The sequence below is a fragment of the Urocampus carinirostris genome, chromosome 19, assembly GCF_059441175.1.
Source record: "Urocampus carinirostris isolate Australia breed hairy pipefish chromosome 19, RoL_Ucar_1.0, whole genome shotgun sequence".
Lineage (NCBI taxonomy): Eukaryota > Metazoa > Chordata > Actinopteri > Syngnathiformes > Syngnathidae > Urocampus > Urocampus carinirostris.
In genome coordinates, this window is record NC_142367.1 from 28,071,486 (window position 1) to 28,093,425 (window position 21,940).

The 21,940-nt window shown below is 42.3% G+C and overlaps 2 protein-coding genes across 2 annotated transcripts in view; one reads left to right on the forward strand and one right to left on the reverse strand.

Moving 5' to 3' along the window:
- The window catches only part of insyn2a (inhibitory synaptic factor 2A), a 35,555-nt gene extending 34,474 nt beyond the window's left edge, over positions 1 to 1,081 (reverse strand). Inside the window, exon 1 of the mRNA XM_088324184.1 lies at positions 803 to 1,081. The gene's annotated coding sequence lies outside the window, so the exon portion shown is untranslated. The remainder of the gene's footprint in view (positions 1 to 802) is intronic.
- Positions 1 to 21,940, forward strand: part of dock1 (dedicator of cytokinesis 1) — a 197,617-nt gene that overhangs the window by 111,496 nt on the left and 64,181 nt on the right. The gene's annotated exons all lie outside the window — the stretch shown is intronic.

A 21,940-nucleotide genomic window follows, 5' to 3' on the forward strand; every position in this document is an offset into this window, starting at 1 on the left:
TACCCATAGGAGTAATCAGGAAATGCAGGTCAGCCGGTGTCAAGGGGCGGGGCTAGCTGGGCGCCATGACAACCGTGCAGGACATGACACGAACAGGATAAATATTTATTGAATACACTTTCCTTTTTAATAAATAATATGAATTTAAGACAGTCAGGAATATGATTCCAGAATAAACAAACGTAAACATGAAATGAATTAAAAATCATTACTCTCCATAAAAATATCTCCCGTCAAAACTATAAAAATGAAAATATGAAAAAACGGTAAATATAACTAAAATATGTGCTTTTCACTTTGGGAAATTTGCTTTAGTGAAAAACATCTTTATATTCTTCTTGAACTCTTGAACTTTCTGTATCTTTTCTCTGGATTCAAGGTTTTTCAGCTTACTCCAAAGTTTTGTCTTGTCGTGCCGTTTTACATGAAATTCCTTCATGACGGCCACAAAAGCTCCACAAATAAGAAACACGGGTTTACCGGCAATGTCAGTGAACATCATTTTCTCGGCCGTTGTGGTTTTTAATATCGGAGTATAGTTTGAAAGTTATCCATTATAGTAGATGTATACAAAATGATTTCACGGATATAATTGTACGCCAGGCCGGATGTGGCCCGCGGGCCGTGAGTTTGACACCTGTGCTATACATGATTCACACCAGATTTTGTCTTTTAATTTCTTAGCTTAGAATCGAACTATGGCCTTTGTAAGTCCTTAAATACGGCTCGAATCTGTCCACGGAAAAGGCGTACGAACCCCTCTCCCCGGAGATCCTCGAACCGGACTTTTCGTCCCACTCACCTCAGTCAGTGGTGCAGCTCCGAGGAAGATGTCGACGTCCCGGTTTTGTCCCTCGCATGGCCACCGACGTGCGCCGGCTAGGCTACGCCATGACACAAGTTGGTCGGGCAAACGGTCCGATGCCGACGCGCTGTCCTCAAAACGCCCCTCGGGCGCCCCGCTTCTCTCTCTCTCGCGTGCAAAAACATACGTCCGCCCGCCACGGCGAGGTCCGGGTAGAATATCCCCGTGCCGTTTCGCCCGCTCCCGTCGCGGCTGCCACCGCCACTGCTCCTCACGTTCTGGCTTTTTTTCACGTTCCTGCATGCAAGTGTCTGAGTGAGTCAGGCGGAGGGGAGCGAGAGAGAGACATAAGAGAGAAACACAGGGGAGAGAGAGTGAGACTGAGAGAATGCAAATGCAAGAACAGTGAAAATTTTGCCTTTAGGGTTCATACAGGTGCTTGAAATCCTAAATATGTTTTCAAGGGTTGAAAAGTACTTGAATTTTGGTGGTGCTCGTAAATGCTTGAAATTTCTGCCATGTGCCATGAAGAAGCTGTTGTGTGACCTTAAACAGGCAGTTCGTGCTTGAAAATCCTCCTATATTACATATTTTGCAAAGAAGAGTGGGCCAAAATTCCTCCAGCGTTGTGAAATACTCTTTTGATTTCTCTTATTGCTGCCAAAGGTGGCCCAGAGGGGGGTTGTTAGGGAAAAAACGATATTACAAATGTAGCGTTTACCAAACTGTTCGAATAGTTATCTGACTCCATTAACCAAACTTCATTCTCCTAACAATGCATGCTCGTTTCTTAATTTAGGGAAAATATTGACCAGAGACAGGCATTTCCACACGGGGGCAGATTTATTTTCCGAAAGCATTTAACTAAGTGAATTCCATCGAATTTAGCCGAATTATTGTCGAATTGGTCTTCGTCGAGCTTCCCTCTCATTCTCCGATCTGATCTCCCGTCTCTGCTCTCTCTCTCCTTCCGTCTTCCGTCTTTTCACACGTCGAGGCATCAGCCACCCCCCATGGGCGGGCCAGGAACTCCCCACGTGGCAGACTCCTCACGTGGCCTAGTCGCCACCTCCTCGCCGAAAGGCGCCGCCATGTCCAAAGGACTCGCACCAACAAAGCTTATCAGCCATTTCCGCGTCAGCCCTTGTTGTTTTTCTGTAAACGTCATTCTTCACAAGGTTGTGTTGACCTCGCCCCACCGCTCAGCCAGTGAATATCTTTTGTATTTAAATGTAATTTGTATTTGATTGTAAAAAAAAACCCTTGTAGTCAATTAAATAAAATAAAAATCCTTCAGGGGTAATGCCTTTTTCACACAGGGCCAGATAGTTTTTTTGTACCTTAATAAATGGAATCAACATTTTCTCGTGTTGTCTTTGTGTGATGTTAAAACGGGTTTGATGATCCAAAACCTTAAAGATTGATAACGATGCTTAAAAAAAACACAGAATTCAGGAAAGTGGGCACTATAGCTTTTCACAGCACTGTACCTTTTAAAACATACTTCTGGATATGAGAGATTCCCCCGTCGTCCCTCACAGATGTTCTGTTCACAATTGAGAAGCTCATTACAATGCTACCTAAGGCTTAAAGGGGCTTCCCTGATCAAATTCAAGGGAGACCCGACTCGCTCCACTCAATTAGTCCGAGTTTCTCACATTCGGCAAAAAAACGCTCTCTGTGAGACCAGTCGTGGAAAAACGGGAGAAATTTTAGCTGTTGTCCTACCAGAAGCAGTAAAACTGAAAGGGTGGAAAAAGAAATAAAAATCGGCGCTCCGTCTCCACTTTTCACCCTCGTGTGGCCCCTCATTATTTTGTACATCTTTTTACATCCCATTATCCTGAGACATCCATAATGGAGGTGGAAACGGATCGCTGATAGGAGTTTGGGGGTCGTTTCGCACTCCCGTTTTGGATTCCCGAGTCTCGCTTTTGAATGTTCTTTTTAAAACCTTTTTATTGAACTTTCAGTGAAAATGATCCGTACTAGCCAGTATTATTTTTTTAAAAACCACAAAACCTGGTACTACAGTAATCCCTATTTTGTCTGTTGGTCTGTCTGTCCACCCAAGAAAAGGAAGGAGTTTAAATATGACCACCATCTTTCATAGGCAGTGAATCTGAAAATGCCCAAATCTCTTACTGAGTTAGCATTTTTACCCAGGAAAAAGTTCCACTTTCCCAGCCCAGAAAAACATTGAAAATCACAAGTATTCGGTTAGGTTATCCTAGATGTGAAAACTGCTGACCTAGCATTTTTGGTTTTCCTGAATCAGCAGATTTCCCAAAAAAAGACATTTTACTCTCCTAGGCCGGAACAACATTGGACATCACAAGTAGTTGGGTAGGTTATCCCAGATGTGAAAACTGCCCTAAATAGCTGACCTAGCATTTTTAGATTTGCTGGCGGCGCGGTGGTTAGCGCTTGTGCGGCACAGTTCATGTCATGGGAACCTGTTGTGGATTCAAATCCAGCTCCAGACTTCCTGTGCGGGGTTTGTATGTTCTCCCCGTGCTTGCGTGGGTTTCCTCCGGGCACTCCGGTTTCCTCCCACGTTCCAAAAACATGCATTTCAGGGGAATTGGCCGGTCCAGATTGTCCCTAGGTGTGAATGAGCGAATGAGTTGTCTGTCCCTGTGTGCCCTGCGATTGGCTGGCAACCAGTTCAGGGTGTCCCCTGCCCACTGCCCGGAGATGGCTGGGATGGGCTCCAGCCCCCCCGCGACCCTAATGAGGATAAGCGGTACAGCTAATGAGATGAGATGAGATGAATCTGATTTCCCAGAAAGACGTTTTAATCTCCCAGGCCAGAACAACATTGAAAATCACAAGTAGTCGGGTAGGTTGTCCTAGATGTGAAAACTGCCCTAAATAGCTGACGTAGCATTTTTGGTTTTGCTGAATCAGCAGATTTCCCAGAAAAATATTTTACTCTCCCAGGCCAGAACAACATTGAAAATCACAAGTAGTCAGGTAGATTATCCTACATGTGAAAACTGCCCTAAATAGCTGACCTAGCATTTTTGGTTTTGCCGAATCAGCAGATTTCCCAGAAAGACATTTTACACACCCAGGCCAGAACAACATTAAAAATCACTTGTAGTCGGGTAGGTTATCCTAGATGTGAAAACTGCCCTAAATAGCTGACCTAGCATTTTTAGATTTTCTGAATCAGCAGATTTTCCAGAAAGACATTTTACTCTCCTAGGCCAGAACAACATTGAAAATCACAAGTAGTGGGGTAGGTTATCCTAGGTGTAAAAACTGCCCTAAATAGCTGACCTAGCATTTTTAGTTTTGCTGAATCAGAAAGACATTTTAATCTCCCAGGCCAGAACAACATTGAAAATCACAAGTAGTTGGGTAGGTTATCCTAGATGTGAAAACTGGCCTAAATAGATGAGCTAGGATTTTTGGTTTTGCTGAATCAGCAGATTTCCCAGAAAGACATTTTACTCTCCCAGGCCAGAACAATGTGTTCTGGGTGTCATGTCAGTTCATTAAATGGATGCAAGAGTGTGTGCAAGGGATAGATGTGAAAAGGATAGTTAAGAATGGTATGGACGAATATGATGCAGAGGGGGTAAACAAGCGTAGGTGATTTTGGGTTGCATGGCACGGCAACTTAGCCCTTATCGTACTTATTGATGTTAGGTTTGAGGTATGGAAGAGTGAAGGGATATGAATGGTGAATGTGAGTCTGTTCTTGTCTCTAGCCACTTCCCACTATTGCTTCGTTATATAGATAGAAAGATCTCTCAGATAGGACGCACTGTGTTAAATAGGGTGAAATGACATCTGAGCCCTTTAGTGTTACCTGTGGTGTTCCGCAGGGTTCAGTACTTGGCCCCCTTCTTTTCAGCATTGACATGCTTCCATGAGGTGATATTATAATATCCGTTTCCATTGCTACACAGATGACATTCAACTATATCTTCCGTTGGAGGAATCTGCCACACTAAACTGTGGAAATCTGGAGGCCTGTGGTGTCCTGCAGGGTTCAGTACTTGGCCCCCTTTTTTTTCAGCATTTACATGCTTCCATGAGGTGATATTATTCCCAAGTATAATATCCGTTTCCATTGCTACACAGATGACATTCAACTATATCTTCCGTTGGAGGAATCTGCCACACTAAACTGTGGAAATCTGGAGGCCTGTGGTGTCCTGCAGGGTTCAGTACTTGGCCCCCTTCTTTTCAGCATTGACATGCTTCCATGAGGTGATATTATTCGCAAGTATAATATCAGTTTCCATTGCTACGCAGATGACACTCTACTATATCATCTGATGGCAGAATCTGCCACACCAAATTGAGGAAATTTGGAGGCCTGCCTCACTGAGATAAAGGAATGAATGTCACTCAACTTATAGCGCCTTAACTCTGAAGAGACCGAAATGCTGTTTATTGGCCCATCTAAATGCCGTGACTTGTTGTTTGCAATAGTCTTTGATCCGTGCAGCCCTTTGAGTCTCTTTGAGATTAAGGGCCAAACAAATAAACATGACTTGACTTGACTTAACTGGACTGGATTTTTTATAGTGCTTTTTAAGACCTCCCAAAATATTTAACCAGGACAAAATTGGATTTTTAAAAAACTGGAGAAATAAATTGTTTCATTCATGCAGTGTTTTATGTTTCGTTCCAGTTGTGATTTTTGTCAACTCGGTCTTAAATTTAAATCCAAGATGCATGAAAAAAAGTCCTGAATTCAACTTTCCTTAAGCTGTAGGAACCCTGTTGTCGTCGCCCTATATTTTTCCAAGCGCTTGACCTTGGCACCACTCTGGATGAATGGCTTGTTTTCCAAATGGACTGTCCACCTCCAGGAGATGTTTGTCCAACCCAAGGAAAACAAACGCTTTCTTTTCTTTTTTTTCCCCCATTAGTTTGTGCTCAGCAATGTGCTGATGTAGGCAAACTGTTTCTCAGCAGGGACACCGCAGGAGTTACTCTTCTTTCTTCCGGTATTGATTTCATGAACTCTGGGGGGATTCTGGTCTCGTCCCTGCACCCTGCACGTGTGGTGTACGCGTGGGTTCAAAGGAAGCTCCGTGCCGTCCTGCTGCTGGGCCTGACGGTACCGTAAATTGAATTATGGATCACCTGCTATGTCATTTACTGCTCCGACCAAGGATGTTCTTCCACATGGACTGCAGCGTAAAGCGTATTTTAGCGGCTCTTTGCTCATCACTCCGCTTCATATCAAGCACGCCCCCTGAGAATTCTCGGGTCCATCCATCCACGCGGTGCACTTTTTAAACCGCAGTGGCCGTAGGGAGTCAAATCGGAAGAAATAGGAAGGAATGAATGAAAAATGTATTCGAAAATCAAAATAAAAACAGAACAAAAACAATAACCCAACAACCAAATAACGGTACATAATATGTTCGAAAAGGGGTAGTAAGAAGCAAATGCAGACGAGCCCCCCGCTTACGTGACGGAAAGCGCCATCAAGGAAATGTGGAGAGGGGGCCTCGGACAAAAGGAAATGCGACTCGCTAACGAGGAGACCCTCGCACTTGTCAGATTCCCGAACCCTTCCAGCAGCATCCGTTTCACGTCGCAAGGTCCCACTAAAGGTCTGCTGGTGGTTGAAGACATCCTGGAAAATCAAGTTGTTGCTCAACCTAAGGAGATGGAGGAGGACGATGAGGAGGAGAATGAGGATGAAGAAACGGATGAAGAACCAGAGATGGCTTCACCCGAAGAAAAAACCAACCACGTCCAATTCGAGTCGCCTCCTGTCCAAGATGGCTCCGCCGAATCGAAAACGGACGATGCTTACGATTTCAATGCTTTTTTTTGAAAGAGCCCGCTGAAGAATCAAGTGGAATGTCCCTAAAAGTCATTTTCATGTCAATTCTTCCCTAAATTGTAACTTATACTCCTTAAAAGATGGGCTAAAAACAGTTTTCTATTTAATAAGTCATGTATGATTCAATCCACTTGAACATTTTGTATATAAAAATGCTCCTTATATTCCCTACCCCTTCATCTTCTGTTAGAGATATTTTGTTATCAATACGCTAAAAGCTGGGGTGATCAGGAAGAAATGCCAAGTTCACTGCGCAGTGAGGAGAGAGCCGAGATGGTATCTCCTGCTTTCGGACTATACCAACGCTTCTCTCACCCCGTTTCTGGACGGCGAATGAGTTTTATTCGAGGTTCGCGCATGCGCAGAAATCATCAATCACGTCACAAATACGTCTTTCCGTACATACGACGAAAAATAACTGAAGTATATGTGTATATTAAAATCAGACTATGTGTGTGTGTTTGAATGATTGTTCATACGTTCAAAATAGAAAAATAGTAACTACAAATAAGAAAAACAAGTTAAAATGTGAGATAAGTTCATCAGGATTATTTGTAACATAGAAAACAGAGAAATACACAATTAACTAAATATGATCTACTTTACACTTCCCCACCAAATATACCAATGATATAACAACCATTGTAATGATATTAATAACAATTTTGATATAAGAATAGCAACAATAACAATAAGTTAACTAGACGCACTATTCCCAATCTCCCGCACCACTCATACCCCATTTTCTTCATCTCTGTATTCCGCCAGTCATGTTTTTTTGTATTTAAATTTGAAGAAGTGAACAGTTGGACATTGTTTGATCTCGTCTTGCAAACCGTTCCAAAGCTTGACTCCGCACACAGAGACACACGTACTTTTCCTGGTGGTTCTCCCCTTTGGGATTATGAAATGAATTCACCACAGCCCCTTAAGTTATAATTTTCCCTCTTTCCGAATAAATCATTTACGGATGTTTTCTGGCACTGTTTTTTAAATAGGACTATTGTGTGTGTTGGAAAAATGGCTCTTCTGGACAACACTGCGATGACTACTTTCATGATTAGTGCCAGGATGTATTATGTGACCACATTTGATTTCCTTTATGAAGTCAATGCAGTTTCAATAGGTGAAAATTCCAACCCCTGTAGCGCCGGGATAAATACTCATGCGAGTAATCCTGTTGGAAGTCAATAAAACAACCATGTTCACGTAGTTTTGGCGTTTCGACTCCTGAACTTCACAAGCATGCTGTAACTGTCAGGTCATAAATGGATCAATAGTCTACTGTAACTTCAGGTGTTAATTTCCATCCATCCATTCCATCCATTATCTGCGCTGCTTATCCTCAGTAGGGTCGCGGGGGTGCTGGAGCCCATCCCAGCTATCTTCGGGCAGTGGGCCGGGGACACCCTCAACTGCTTGCCAGCCAATCGCAGGGCACACAGGGACAGACAATTCTCTAGGGACAATTTGGCCCGGCCAATTCACCTGACATGCATGTTTTTGGGAATGCGGGAGGAAACCGGAGTGCCCGGAGGAAACCCACGCAAGCACAGAGAGAACATGCAAACTCCACACAGGAGGTTCAATCTCATGACCTTAGAACTGTGCCGCACACTTGCTAACCACTGTGCTGCCCGTGTTAATTTCCATAGAATATAAATATAGCCGTCCGACGATGAGAATTGTTATATTGTCTGTCTCAATGTGATGCTCCATTCTTACTGATATTGATATCTGATATCTGTTTTAAACTCGTGTTAGGGAAAAAACTATATTACAAATGTACCGTTTATCAAATTGTTCGAATGAGTTATCTGACTCCATTAACTAAACCCAAACTTCATTCTCCTAACAATGCATGCTCCTTTCTTAATTTTAGGAAAAAATGTTGACAAGAGACGGGCATTTTCACACGGGGGAATATTTTTTTTCTTAAAGTATTTATTAAGTGAATTCCATCGAATTTAGCCGAATTATTGTCGAATTAGTCTAATTAGTCTTCATCGAGCCTCCCTCTCATTCTCCGATCTGATCTTTAGTCTCTTCTTCCGTCTTCTGTCTTCTGCCCACGTCTTTTCAAAAGCCTGCGCGTTCCCGTTCAGCTGTTTCGGAACTTATAAGCCACATACGACCGCACACCCACGCAAACTGGGTTTTATCTAGTAGTCCAGACCAGGCCACTTTTGGAAACGCTGGTAGAAAAATGTGCAAAATACTTAAGACTTCATGCTCTTGTCTTAGCTGTTTTTCAGGATAACATACAGTCCTGTCAATACTCTGGACTGCAACAGGAATTGTTTCATCGTTCTAATACTCATTTCCCATTAAAATCAAAAATATAAACAACATGAAAAAACAAAATCAAATATAACTCTTTGCTCTTCGATTGGCCGGCTTCCTTTCCCGAGCGTGGTTTAGCGAAAGGTCAGTTGTCCCTACGAGGCTAATTCCTTTCTCGGATGGCCGCGCGCTAACAAATAGCCTCTGCAATTTGGCCCGGCGAGACCTGACACCGCCGTAGCGAGCTCGCCGCTGCCCCCTCTTTCCACGCAATCTGCTCGTCTTGCTGAGCAACGATCATTAATGTTCGACGGCTGTTTGCAGAAGCCGACGTCGGACCGCCGTTAAGTAACAGAACTTGTTTGCTATAGGTCGAGGTCGGGGTATCTGACGAATATCGGCCGAAATAAGTCGATCCTTATTGTTTAATTGAAGGAAAAAATCGCAACTTGAATAAACCCGGACAGAGCCGAACGCACGGCCGAGTGGGTTGAGCATCCGTCTCGGATACCTTGGTACAGATATCGTCAGTCCGAGAACATGCATTTTTACCAATGCCGGTGTCTGAAAAAGTTAGCGGCCACCATAAAGTTGCCTGCCCCATTTTTCAAAATAAGACGACTCATCACAAAAAAAACCCGTTATTGCAACGTATTAAGGATTGATAATCAGAATATATAACAGAACAACACTTTAAAATGAAGTTTATTATAAATCTTTGTAGAACATCATGACATTGTTTTCCATCCGCCATCAGTATGTACCTGTATTGACTCCTCTTCATTTATGCGGTTTGCTACAAGCCACGTGAACTCCTCTTTCCGCGATGCTTCTAATGTACGTTAACGTTTTGCAGCGTCATAAATTGTGTTCGCTTCTTTTGAATCTTTCTTCTGGGGCTGAGGTTTTGGCTTGATTCCTAACCACTTTTTTCTTGTGTTCTCTGGGTGTCTACTATGGAAAAAAAATGGAAACCTTATAACGCTCGGGAAAGTCCAGAAGCACGAAGTGATTCGATGCAGGCTTCTGATTGGCTGCCGAGTATGAGAATTGCCTAATGAACCGAAATTCCGAAATTTCCAAACCGAACGAAGATTTCGAAATCGGAATAAAGCAAACATTTCATTTGGAAAAAAATAAATAAAAAGAAAAATAGAAACGAAATATATATTTTTTTTTTCTTGAAAAAGTTTTCAGCCACCGGGCAGAGACATTGAGTAAGTTGTACGCCCGACGTAAAAAATGCATGCCCCGGGCGTCCGGGCAGACCTTATTTCAGACACTGCCGATAACAATGGCACCCAAGAAAGTTGGCGATGGGGAAAAGAGCAAAAGACTGAGGACAACTATAGAGTCGAAGAGGGGAACGGTTGGGAAATATGAGAATGGTGTGCCAGTTTGTGCTATCTACAATAAATGGTTCAAAACTGTTTTATATTTTTTTATCTTAGGTTTGATATTTATCATCTACACATTCAAATAATTATCAATCCATAGTACGCGTTTTATTCACTTTTTTGGTCATTAAATTTCTTCAGATACAGTTCATTTATATTCATAACATAACATATATTCATTCGGAAAGAGGGAAATTATAACTTAAGGGTCTGTAGTAAATTCAACATCCCAAAGGTGAGAACCACCAGGAAAAGTATGTGTGTGTCTGTGTGCGGAGTCAAACTTCAGAACAATTTACAAGACGGGATCAAACAATGTCCCACTATTTACGAATTCAAATTCAAATACAAAAAAACATTCCTAGCGGAATACAGAGATGGAGAAAATGGGGTGTGACTGATACGAGAGATTGGGAATAGTGCGTCTAGAACTATGGTTAACTTTGTGTTATTGCTGCTATTGTTATATCATAACTGTTATTATTAATATTATTACTATTGTTGTTATTATCATTGGTGTATTTATTAGGGAAGATGAATGGGGAGGGAAAATAAGCATTTGATAGATAGATAGATAGATACTTTATTCATCCGCTTTGGGAAATTCACATTTCCAGCAGCATCCCTGAGCTGAGAACAGTACAATAATAAAGCCAAAAGAATACAATATACAAATACCCAGTGTGACGTGCAAATGCCCACTGTAGCGTGTTATATAGAGTAACTAAATAGTGCTACACAGAACACATATTGCAGTAAGATTCGGTAATATCCAATGTAGGTGGTGTGGTTTAATGTGGGCCTTTACTCTGCCGGGTGGAGTTAAAGAGCCTCATGGCATGAGGAAGAAAAGATCTCTTCAGTCTGTCCGTAGTACAAGACAGTGACAGCAGTCTGTCGCTGAAACTGCTCTTCTGTCTGGAGATAATGCTGTGTAGTGGATGCGATGGATTGTCCATGATTGACCTCAGCTTTTCCAGTGCCCGTCTCTCAGCTACTGTATTTAGGCTGTCCAGCTCTTTGCCCACAACTGAGCTCGCTTTCCTAGCCAGTTTATTGAGACGAGAGGCATCCTTCTTCTTGACGCTGCCTCCCCGACACGCTGCCGCATAGAAGAGGGCGCTTGCCACAACTGTCTCATAGAATATTTTCAGAAGCTTTTTGCAGATGTTGAAGGAGGCCAGCCTTCTGAGGAAGTCAAGTCGGCTTTGCCCTTTCCTACATAGAGCTTCTGTGTTGGCAGACCAGTCCAGTTTGTTGTCCAGCTGCACACCCAGGTATTTGTAGGTCTGGACAAATTCTACACATTCTCCCTTGATGGTTACAGGAACCGGGTGAGTTCTGGTTCTCCTGAAGTCCACCACCATCTCTCTGGTCTCGGTGGTGTTTAGGTGCAGGTGGTTTGCGTCGCTCCATCGGACAAAGTCCTGAATCAATTTCCTGTACTCCTCCTCCTGCCCGTTTCTGATACATCCCACGATCGCAGTGTCGTCGGCAAACTTTTGCACATGGCGGGACTCAGAGTTGTACTTAAAGTCCGATGTATATAGAGTGAATAGGAACAGAGAGAGAACAGTCCCCTGCGGAGATCCTGTGCTGCTAACCACAGCTTCTTGCTTCTTACTACCCCATTTCGGACATATTATGTCACATTATTTTGTTGTATTTGTTCTGTTTTTATTTTAATGTTCGAAATCAAGTTTTCATTCATTCATTCATTTATTCATTCATTCATTCATATTTTGTGTTCTTTGAAATGTGTTGGAACAGCAAAAACAAACACTATTACTTCGTATGGGAAAAAAGTTTCGGTACACCGACACTACAGTTTTTAAACATCAGTCCAGAACGGATTATGCTGCTACACTTCCTGCATCTGGAGATCACTGACGTTCTGTCCTCTCGTGTTAAAATGAAATATTTCCTATATTAAGTATGCGATAACAATGCCCAACTGAGTTCAAAGAGCCTTTATATATTTTTTTTTGCACTGCGCCTCTCTATTTTTATCTTACTCTCGTCATCGGTGTTCCGGCCACGAAGCACACTACCCTGAAAGGAACGAGGCAGCCGGTTGGGGGAAGCGTGACAGGGCGATATCGCACACCCGGTCGTGGTTTTCTTTTGATCTAGGATGAAAATGTTGAAAGTAAGAAGCGGACTATTTCAAATAGAGTCCAAAGGCCAACACAAACCTTCAAAAAGATGAAAAAGGTTTATTCGAGCGCATAGAAGAATTTCACATACTTGCACGTGCAACAAAAGGAGCTGGAGGACATCGTGAAAACACGTGCATGCCGGCGGAACATGAAGGGGTTAAAAACGACAACATTTACAGTGATTTACACTCCATGGAGACCAGCTTTCCATCCATCATCTGCACCGCTTATCCTCAGTGGGGTCGCGGGGGTGCTGGAGCCCATCCCAGCTATTTTCGGGCAGTGGGCAGGGGACACCCTCAACTGGTTGCCAGCCAGTCGCAGGGCACACAGGGACAGACAATTCGCTTGCTCAGTCACTCCTAGGGACAATTTGGACCGGCCAATTCCCCTGAAACGCATGTTTTTGGAATGTGGGAGGAAACCCACGCAAGCACGGGGAGAACATGCAAACTCTACACAGGGGGTTAGATCTCATGACCTCAGAACTGCGCTACACACGCACTAACCACTGCCCCGCCGTGCTGCCCGACCAGCTTTCCGTCTTTTTTTAAAAGGTATTAAAAAGAATGACATTTTGGGTGGACTCCGGCTAAACATTTTTTTTGTTTGCTCTCAAATCAAACGTTCCCACCTTCTAATCACCTTTTTTTTCATTTTCACTAACAATCTGCCGAATTGGTCCTCCCGCGGCGCTAGATGGATATTGATCCCCGAGGATACGGTGCTAGATGTCAGCTCTGAGCTTGCTTTATTGTGGCTTGGCGGGAGAAATCAAGGAGATAAACACTCCGGCTAGGTGGGCGGCCATTAGATGATTGACTTGGGTTGTTGACGGATGGGTCGGGAAGGGCGAAGGAACCAGTATTGCTTTCTTTTTCGGTCCAGGTGTGTCTCTGGGTAGCGGGAACTATCAGGCTCAGAAATGAAATCCCCGTTATTCGTTATATCGTTGTTTTTGGTTGGATACAGATGCACACATCTTAGTTGTGATCAATGTTCACTCCAAGCAGCGCACAAGAAAATCTAGCCAGCTCACAAAATTCAGGGCTTGAAATTGCTCATTAAGAAGCGAATGAAGTCAAAGTTACAGTGCATGGAGGTCAAAATACACGGGTTCCCCTGACGCTGTGTTCTAAATGCGGTATTTGGAAGTCAGTGTCGAAGTAGAACGAAGTGGAGTAAAGTCAGTAGACTTTTTCGAGAACCGGCTTCTTCGGCTCGGCTCGCTGAAGAGAAGCGGCTCTTTCGGGTCCAAAACGGCTCTTCGGGTTGTTTTTGCTTCTTTCATCCCTACACGACCAAATATTATCTAGAATTATGCACGAAATGACTTAAAGGAAGGGGGAATAGTAAAAAAAAAAAAATACCAAAATGAAAAAGTATGAGAGAAGCTGAGAAAAAAAACGAAACAAAAGGAGAAAAAAAGAGAAGAAAAGAGGAGGAAAAATTCAGGAAAAAGCCAGAAGAAAAGAAATTAGCAAATAAAGGGAAAAAAGGTAATAGAGAACAAAAAAGCAAAAAAAAAATTAAGATCTGGGGAAAAAGGTCGAAGTAGAACGAAGTTGAGTAAAGTCAGTGAGTTTTTCGAGAACCGGCTTCTTCGGCTCGGTTCACTCAAAGGAACCGGCTCTCTCGGGTCCTAAACGGCTCTTCAGGTTTTTTTTTGCTTCTTTAATCCCAACATGACCAAATATTACGTAAAATTATGCACAAAATGACTTAAAGGAAGGGGGGAAAATTGAACTAAAAAGAAAAAAATACAAAATCGAAAAAATAGTGAAAAGCTGAGAAAAAAAGAAACAAAAGAAGAGAAAAAAAAGAAGGAAACATTTAGAAAAAAGCCCCCCAAAAAGAAAAGAAAAACAAAGGAAAAAAGTAAATAGAGAACAAAAAGAAAAAAGTAACAGCTAGGAAAAAAATGAACACAATGAGATTTTTTTAAAGGTATTTAAAAAACAGTAGAAAAAAAACTGGGAAAAAGAAGAAAAAGTTTGTGTTGCATTCAAATCATTTCCAATGATATCAAATGAATCTTGTTGCCAACATTGCACTTCCACTAAAAAACGTGATTAAGTACAGTTCTGTATCGTGCAACCGACTCAATAAGCCCCCAAAAAAATGTTAATAATTATGCGACAAAATATATCAGAAAAAAAAAGAAATGGATATCTTGTGAGAGAATTGTAAAAACAAATGACGTTTGTAGGCCATCGTACATGAGTCCATTCATTCAAAAGAGAAAAATCATTTTGCATTGCCGGAAACTCAGCAAAATGTAACTTGATGTCAAGTTTTGGACATGATCATGATTTAGTTGCCCCACTTGGGGTTGCCGTTGCTCACTGTTGTTTCAAGCGTTGTCCACCGGCTTTGTGTCAACGCTCAGACCCGTAAGGAGAATTACAGGGAACATTGGTTGTGATCAAAACTAATAATCATTTCAGGACCAGAACAGAAACAGAACCCACTCGCGTAACGTTTACCACACTGTCACGGGAGGGCAGACGTTGTCGAGATCAAAAACGGATCGTAATTTGGGACGGGAGAGCAGACGTGGTCAGGATCAAAAGAGGTTGTAGCCGGAGACAAACAGGAGTTAAAAAAAAGGGGACAGGCATGAGTCAGGGTCGGAAAGGGCTCGCCGTGTAAAAACAGGGATTTGCCGACGGACCGACAACCGGGGACAGATAGGAGTGGGTTTAAATAGGGACAGGGAGCCAATCAGAGTCCGAGACAGTTGGCGCCAAATGAGCGGGCACAGGTGATTCTCATCAGTAATCATGACAGCAATTAGTACATTAAAAAAAAATCCCATTTTCTGCAAAGAAATCTGTGATATTCTGAAGTAGTTTTAAATACCAATAAAATACCTTTCATTTGTATGGTTTTTATCTATTAATAACTATAAGGCAGACCGTTTCAAGTTTGAATGACTACTCCACCATCCGCAATTTAAAAAAAGAAAAATGTCAGTCTATTGGCCGGGTGGTCGAAGCGGTAATACTTCAATTTGTTGATTACTCACTCATTTAAGCTAGTCATTCTCAACATCATTGATGAGTCAGTCCATCAGCTTGTCAGTAAGTTGTTTTGTCCACTCCTTTTTTCCAGTGGTATGCGGTTGAGCCGTTCATTTGTCGAATGTTCATTTGAAACCATATCGCAAAGAAGAGTGGGCCAACATTTCCCCACATCTTTGTGAAAGACTCATTAGCAATGATCGTAAATGTTTGATTTTGTTATGGTTGTTAGAGGGGGGGCAATTACATTTTCTAGATTGCGTTAATAAATGGATTTGTGTATTTCCTTGGATTGTCTTTGTATGATAATAATATGAGTTTGATGATCTGAAACCTTTGCGAGTGATAAATATGCCAAAAACATCAATCGGGGAGGGGGCAAATACTCATTTTTTGGCACTTTAGTTTCAATGATAAAAGCATTGCATGCTTGTGTAACCGCGGGGTATCGGTCCCACCAAAGATCCACATTCACGCTGGACTGGATGATGAGGTTTTTATTACAGTTGCTGCAAATGAATGAGTCACAACACGTGGTAAGCTTCTCTGCTGGCATTGATCTCGTTGACAGCACGCTGTTAGACTGCCTAAAACATATCAAAGAGCTTTTTTTTCATCTCATCTCATCAGCTGTACCGCTTATCCTCATTAGGGTCGCGGGGGGGCTGGAGCCCATCCCAGCCATCTCCGGGCAGTGGGCAGAGGACACCCAGAACTGATTGTCAGCCAATCGCAGGGCACACGGAGACAGACAACTCACGCGCTCATTCACACCTAGGGACAATTTGGACCGACCTATTCAGTTTACATAAAATACATTTTAGAATATCAACCATCACAATACGTTTTTACATCCATTTCAACAAGATACTTTTAACAAGAGATCGGAACGTTTACAATCAATTCAACATATTTTTCTTTCAACTGAATTTTAACCAACTTCATCCTTTTTTCATATATGAGAAAATAGAAATAATAACAATAACGAGTATAAATAACGGGTACAATTGACCTGCAAATGAATGAGTCACAACACAACACGTGGTAAGCTTCTCTGCTGGCTTTGATCTCTATTCTATTCTATTCTATAAGGGGAATTAGCATTTTAGCACAACATGTAACCTCCGGCAAAACTAACATAAAAGCAGCAGAAACAAAACGAAAAAAAATCCAAACAGCTTGACAACATCAATCACATTACATTTTAGAATATAACAATACATTTTTACATCCATTTTTACAAGATACTTTTAACAAGAGATCGTATAGTGTTTTTTTTAACGTTTACGATGAATTCAACATATTTTTCTTTAGTCTGAATTTTAACCAACATCATCCTTTTTAATATGTATGAGAAAATAGAAATAAGAACAATAATGAGTATAAAAACGGATACAATTTACCTGCAGATGAAATGAGTCACAACATTAGCTTTTCTGCTGGCTTTGATCTCTACAAGGGGAATTCACATTTTAGTAAAACAGAAACAAAACGAAAATAAATCCAAACAGCTTGACGACATCGATCACATCACTGTGCCTGTTGAGAGATTTGTCCGCTGTGGTTCTAATATTTAAAATGAACTTCTTTTGCGGAGCACCAAGAGATCGTGTCTTACCGTTGGCAGCACGCTGTTAGACTGCCAACAAACCCCGTCTTCTGGTCACATGTCAAAAGCCAAACCAAACCTTACCCCATACCAGCAGGTGGCACTGTTGGACTCATCATTGCAGGACACTATACAAGATATTTCAGCAGGAATTTCAATAAAACAAATGTTATTATGACACCCGTTACACTTGCTCATAAGCCCCCCGGCTTTGCACTCTTAAAAATGTTCTTCAGTTGGCAATGGACTTTATATGATAGGGTTCCTGGTTAGCCCATGCGTTAAAGCTGATTTTAGGGCAGGCCGTAAGCCACCGAAGCTACTTCAGCTAACGGGCAATCTCACTTTTGATTTGATGCCTGTTATCCCTGGCTGGTGACTGATTCCTCGGCCAGCAAACAAACCTAATTACTGCCGGAGGCGCCGGCATCAGCTGGCAAATCCTGCCGGAAAATTAAACGGAGGTAAGGGAGCCAGCGAGCGCTCTAGCAAGGTTTTAAAGCACAGGTGTCAAGCAGGCGGCCCGCGGGTCGGATCAGGCCCGCTAAGGGATTGAATCCGGCCCGCGAGACAACACTCGGAGAAGCGCAAGAGAAAAACAAGCTGCAGGTTGAAATATGTCAACTTGATGTTGCCAAAACCAAGTGCCTCTCACAAAGACACTGTATTTATTTCTCTCTCTCTCTCTTCCACCCCTTTTCTCCCACTCTCTGTCTCTTTCACTCTCTGTGTCTCTTTTTCTCTTCCTTTGTTGCTCTTTGTCTCTTTCTCTCTCTCTCTGTCTTTTTTAACTTATTTTGCTCTGACTTCCTTTTTTCCTTTTTCTCTTTCTCTCTTCCTACCCTTCGCGCTTTCTTTCTTCTTTTCTCTCCTTCTGTCTTTCTATTTTTCTTTGGATTTCTTTCTTCCTCTCCCTTTCTTTCCCCCTCTCTCACGACTTTTTCTCTTTTTATCTCTTTCGTTTCTCACGCTCTCTTTTTCTTTCGTTGTCCCACCCTCTCTCCTTTCCCTCCCTCTTTCTCTTATTTCTTTATCTCCTATATTATAACCTATATTTTTTGTTGACAATATTTATGTACTATTTGTAATTGCAACATCCATTGCAGCCTGGTCATCCTGAAAGGGGGATACCACATGTGCGGTCCCTTCTCAAGGTTTCTTCATTTTCCTCATTTTGAGGTTTTTGAGTTTTTCCTTGCCCTCATGTTGGTTCCAGATCAGGGGATGCTGTCATAATAGTCTTTGCAATAACCTGTGCTGCCCTTTGAGACTCTTTGTGATTAAGGGCGTCACAAATAAAAATGACTTGACTTGAACATATTGTGACAACGAAATTGGACGTGGCTCTCCAGTTTCACATTGAAAGGTGAGGATAAAAGAAAACAAAGAAGATGAAGGAACAAAGAAGATAAGGTTATAATTTACACAATATTAAGGACTAAGCAGAATAGCTCAGGTTTTAGTGTACTTATTATTGTTACATGCTAATTAAGTTTGCAGGAAATGAAATGAATTGATCTGCATTTCTCTAGCGCTTTTCAAGTCAATGACTTCCCAAAGCGCTTTACAGTGTGCTTCACATTTCCCAATAGCGGCCGTGCAGCCATGTAAGGCGCTCACCTGCTTATTGGGGGCATTAGGGGTTCAGTGCCTTACCCAAGGACACTTCAGCATGTAACACGGAGGAGCCGGGATTCGAACTGGGATCTCTTGATCCCAAGACGAGCGCTCTACCTCCTGAGCTACTGCCGCCCCTTAAATGCATTGACATTTCTTGGTTTTGCTTCACAAAAGCATTTTTGATATCGCCCCACAAGTTCTCGATTGGATTGAGATCTGGGGATTGGGCTGACAGCTCCATAACGTTAAATTTGTCCATCATCATTTGGATCGGTTACTCCTGGCTGAAGATATTCAGAGTTACAGGAGCTGATCCCAGTTTGATCAAACAGGCCCATAAATGGTAAATGGTCTGCATTTCTCTAGCGCTTTTCAAGTCAATGAAGACCTCCTAAAGCGCTTTACAATGTGCTTCACACTTACCCATTCACACACACACTCACACACCACTAGGGAGTCTATAGCTTCTTTTCAAGTCAATGAAGACCTCCCAAAGGGGCATCAGGGGTTCAGTGTCTTGCCCAAGGATACTTCTACATATTACATGGAGGAGTGGGAATCGAACCTGCGATCTCTTGATCCCAAGACGAGCGCTTTACCTCCTGAGCTAATGCCGCCCCATATAGGCTAATGGGGGCTGTGCACTGTAAAAAAAAAAAAAAAAAAAAGTATTTTTGGCCGAGAATGGTGTCTTTCGAAAGGTCGGGGGCTAACCTTCATATTGGAAACTATTCTTAGAGCCTGTTCATTTGTAAACAAGAATTCAATGGTGAAACCAAGAGATTGCAACAAGGAACATTCAATGATGCAGACATACTTTTTGCTGTTTTTTTTCTCATCTGTGGGCATTCTGGTTTATTTTGGACTAAAGTTTTTACTCTGTTGCATTCTCTGGATTGTAACAAAGCAATTTTTGTGGACATTCCACTCATTTGATGACTGCCAGAGGGCAAAGTTGGTAAGCTACTCTGGGTTTATAGTTTTGGGGTTTCAAAATGATTGATTTTTCTGTATTATATTATATTTTGAAACGGTCATCGTGGTTTCAATTCCAAGAGTTTGCACTTTCCAATATTATGTGGCATGACTGATTTCAGTGACTGGGGACATTATGAAGAGACATACAGTGGAACCTCGGTTTTCGAACGCCTCTCAGTTAGAACAAATCGGAGTTCGACCCAAAATTTCGAGAAATTCTTGCTTCACTGTTCGGTCAAAATTTCGGAGTTCGAACGCCGGTAATACCTGAGTGTACGCTAGAGTGCGATGCTGAGCGGCGTACAGTGTAGATGGTGTAGATGGCCCCCACCCCACGTGACCAACTGTTATCACGTGCGCACTTGCCTCTTTTTGCTTTCACTTTTAATATCAGTGAACGGAGTGTTTTAGCCCCTAACTATGCCTCTGAAGAAGGTCGGTGCAAGCGGGACAGGTGAAAAAAGAAAAGTTGTTCGTACAACTATTGCCTTTAAGAAAGACATAATAGCTAAATATGAAAGAGGTGTACGAATTTCCCATCGCTAAGGGAATACAGCATGCGCCTTCTGCTGACCACCACAAAGGTAAGAAATCCTATTCATAATTCTTTTTTTTTTTTTTTTACGCGTTCGTGTTAGCGTAATCTTTCGTACGGAAGATTACGATAACGCGAACGTACGATTAGCCTGGGTTAGCTTCATGTTTCCGTTAAACATTCATGGTAAACATTCAGGGTGTTGGAACGGATTCAAACGATTGACATTATTTTTAATGGGAAAAATGATTTCGGTTATTGAACAAATCGGTTCTCGAACAGGGTTCTGGAACGGATTATGGTCGAGAACCCAGGTTCCACTGTATTTGTTTATCATCGTTCTGACGGGGTCAATGGTATTGGAGCGATTGGAAAATGGGCTTAAATTTGGCCGTGAAAAAGGTGTTCGAACCCCGTTTGGCAAAATGTGGGCCGGCACGGAAAAGTATACCGTCGGTGGTGCCACAATTAAGACCTAAATGCAGAGCGTTAGCACATATGGCGCCAGATGTTCACGCCTTGTGTGCAAAATGGAGATGCACTGCTCATTTTGGGAGATGCAGCTGTGCATTTTCATTCGCTTGGCTAGGCGGACAATCCACTGAATGAATTCATGTTTTGAAAAGTGGGCCATTTTGGAAATTGTTGTATCATAAATTCGATTGCATGAATTAAGGAGTTTATACTAACTGGTAGGCGGAGTCAAGTACATCAATAACCTCCAGGGTATAAAGCCATACGCAGTCCGATGTAAGCTATATTACATCTAGTTATTTGTAATTTTCTCAATGACTCACGTTACAGATGGCTCCGATGGAATATACTTGATTTTATACTATTTTTTATGACTTATTCTCTATTTTTCTACTCTTTTATATGATTCTGTTTAAAAACGCGCATACTTTCAGTCTTTATTTTGAAGGGTACAGGAAACTCATCATGGTATGTTTTTACAACCGCTTGACTTCTAAATAAAAACAATCGCGTCACTGGGCCACGGTGAGAAAGAGGAGTCATCCGAAGGAGTGGGTCCGTTTTTCTCCCCGCGGTAACCGGGGCCCTCCTGTTGATATCAAACCTGCATCTTCCTTGACTCTCATATCAGCCAGAGATTAATATCCCAATTGAATCTGTCAACACAGCCTTTTGGAAGAATAGAGGCATTTTTGGAACAGAAATCCTTGAAAATGCTTGATTTTTAATGTGTTTTCAAGGGGAGGAAAATGCTTGAATTTGGGTGAAGTGCTTCTACATGCTTGAAATGGTTGCCGGGTTTCTCTGCTTTAGAATGATATTAAAACTGCTCCCTAGTGGCTTCGCTTTGCCGTTTCATTTCTTCTTCCTTAGTTTGGACGTCGTTGTCCTAAAAAGTGGTATCGCCCTCTACTGGTGGTCGCACCTGAGAGGACAGGCGTATGCTCTATTTCACAGGTGTCAAACTCACAGCCCGCAGGTCACATCCGGCCCGGTGCACAATTATATCCGGCCCGTGAAATCCTTTTATGAAATGAAATGATCTGCATTTCTCTAGCGCTTTTCAAGTCAATTACTTCCCAAAAGAGCTTTACAATGTGCTTCACACTTTACCAATAGCGGCCTTGCAGCCATGTAAGGCGCTAACCTGCTTATTGGGGGTATTAGGGGTTCAGTGTCTTACCCAAGGACACTTCGACATGTAACTGGGATCCCTTGATCCCAAGACGAGCGCTC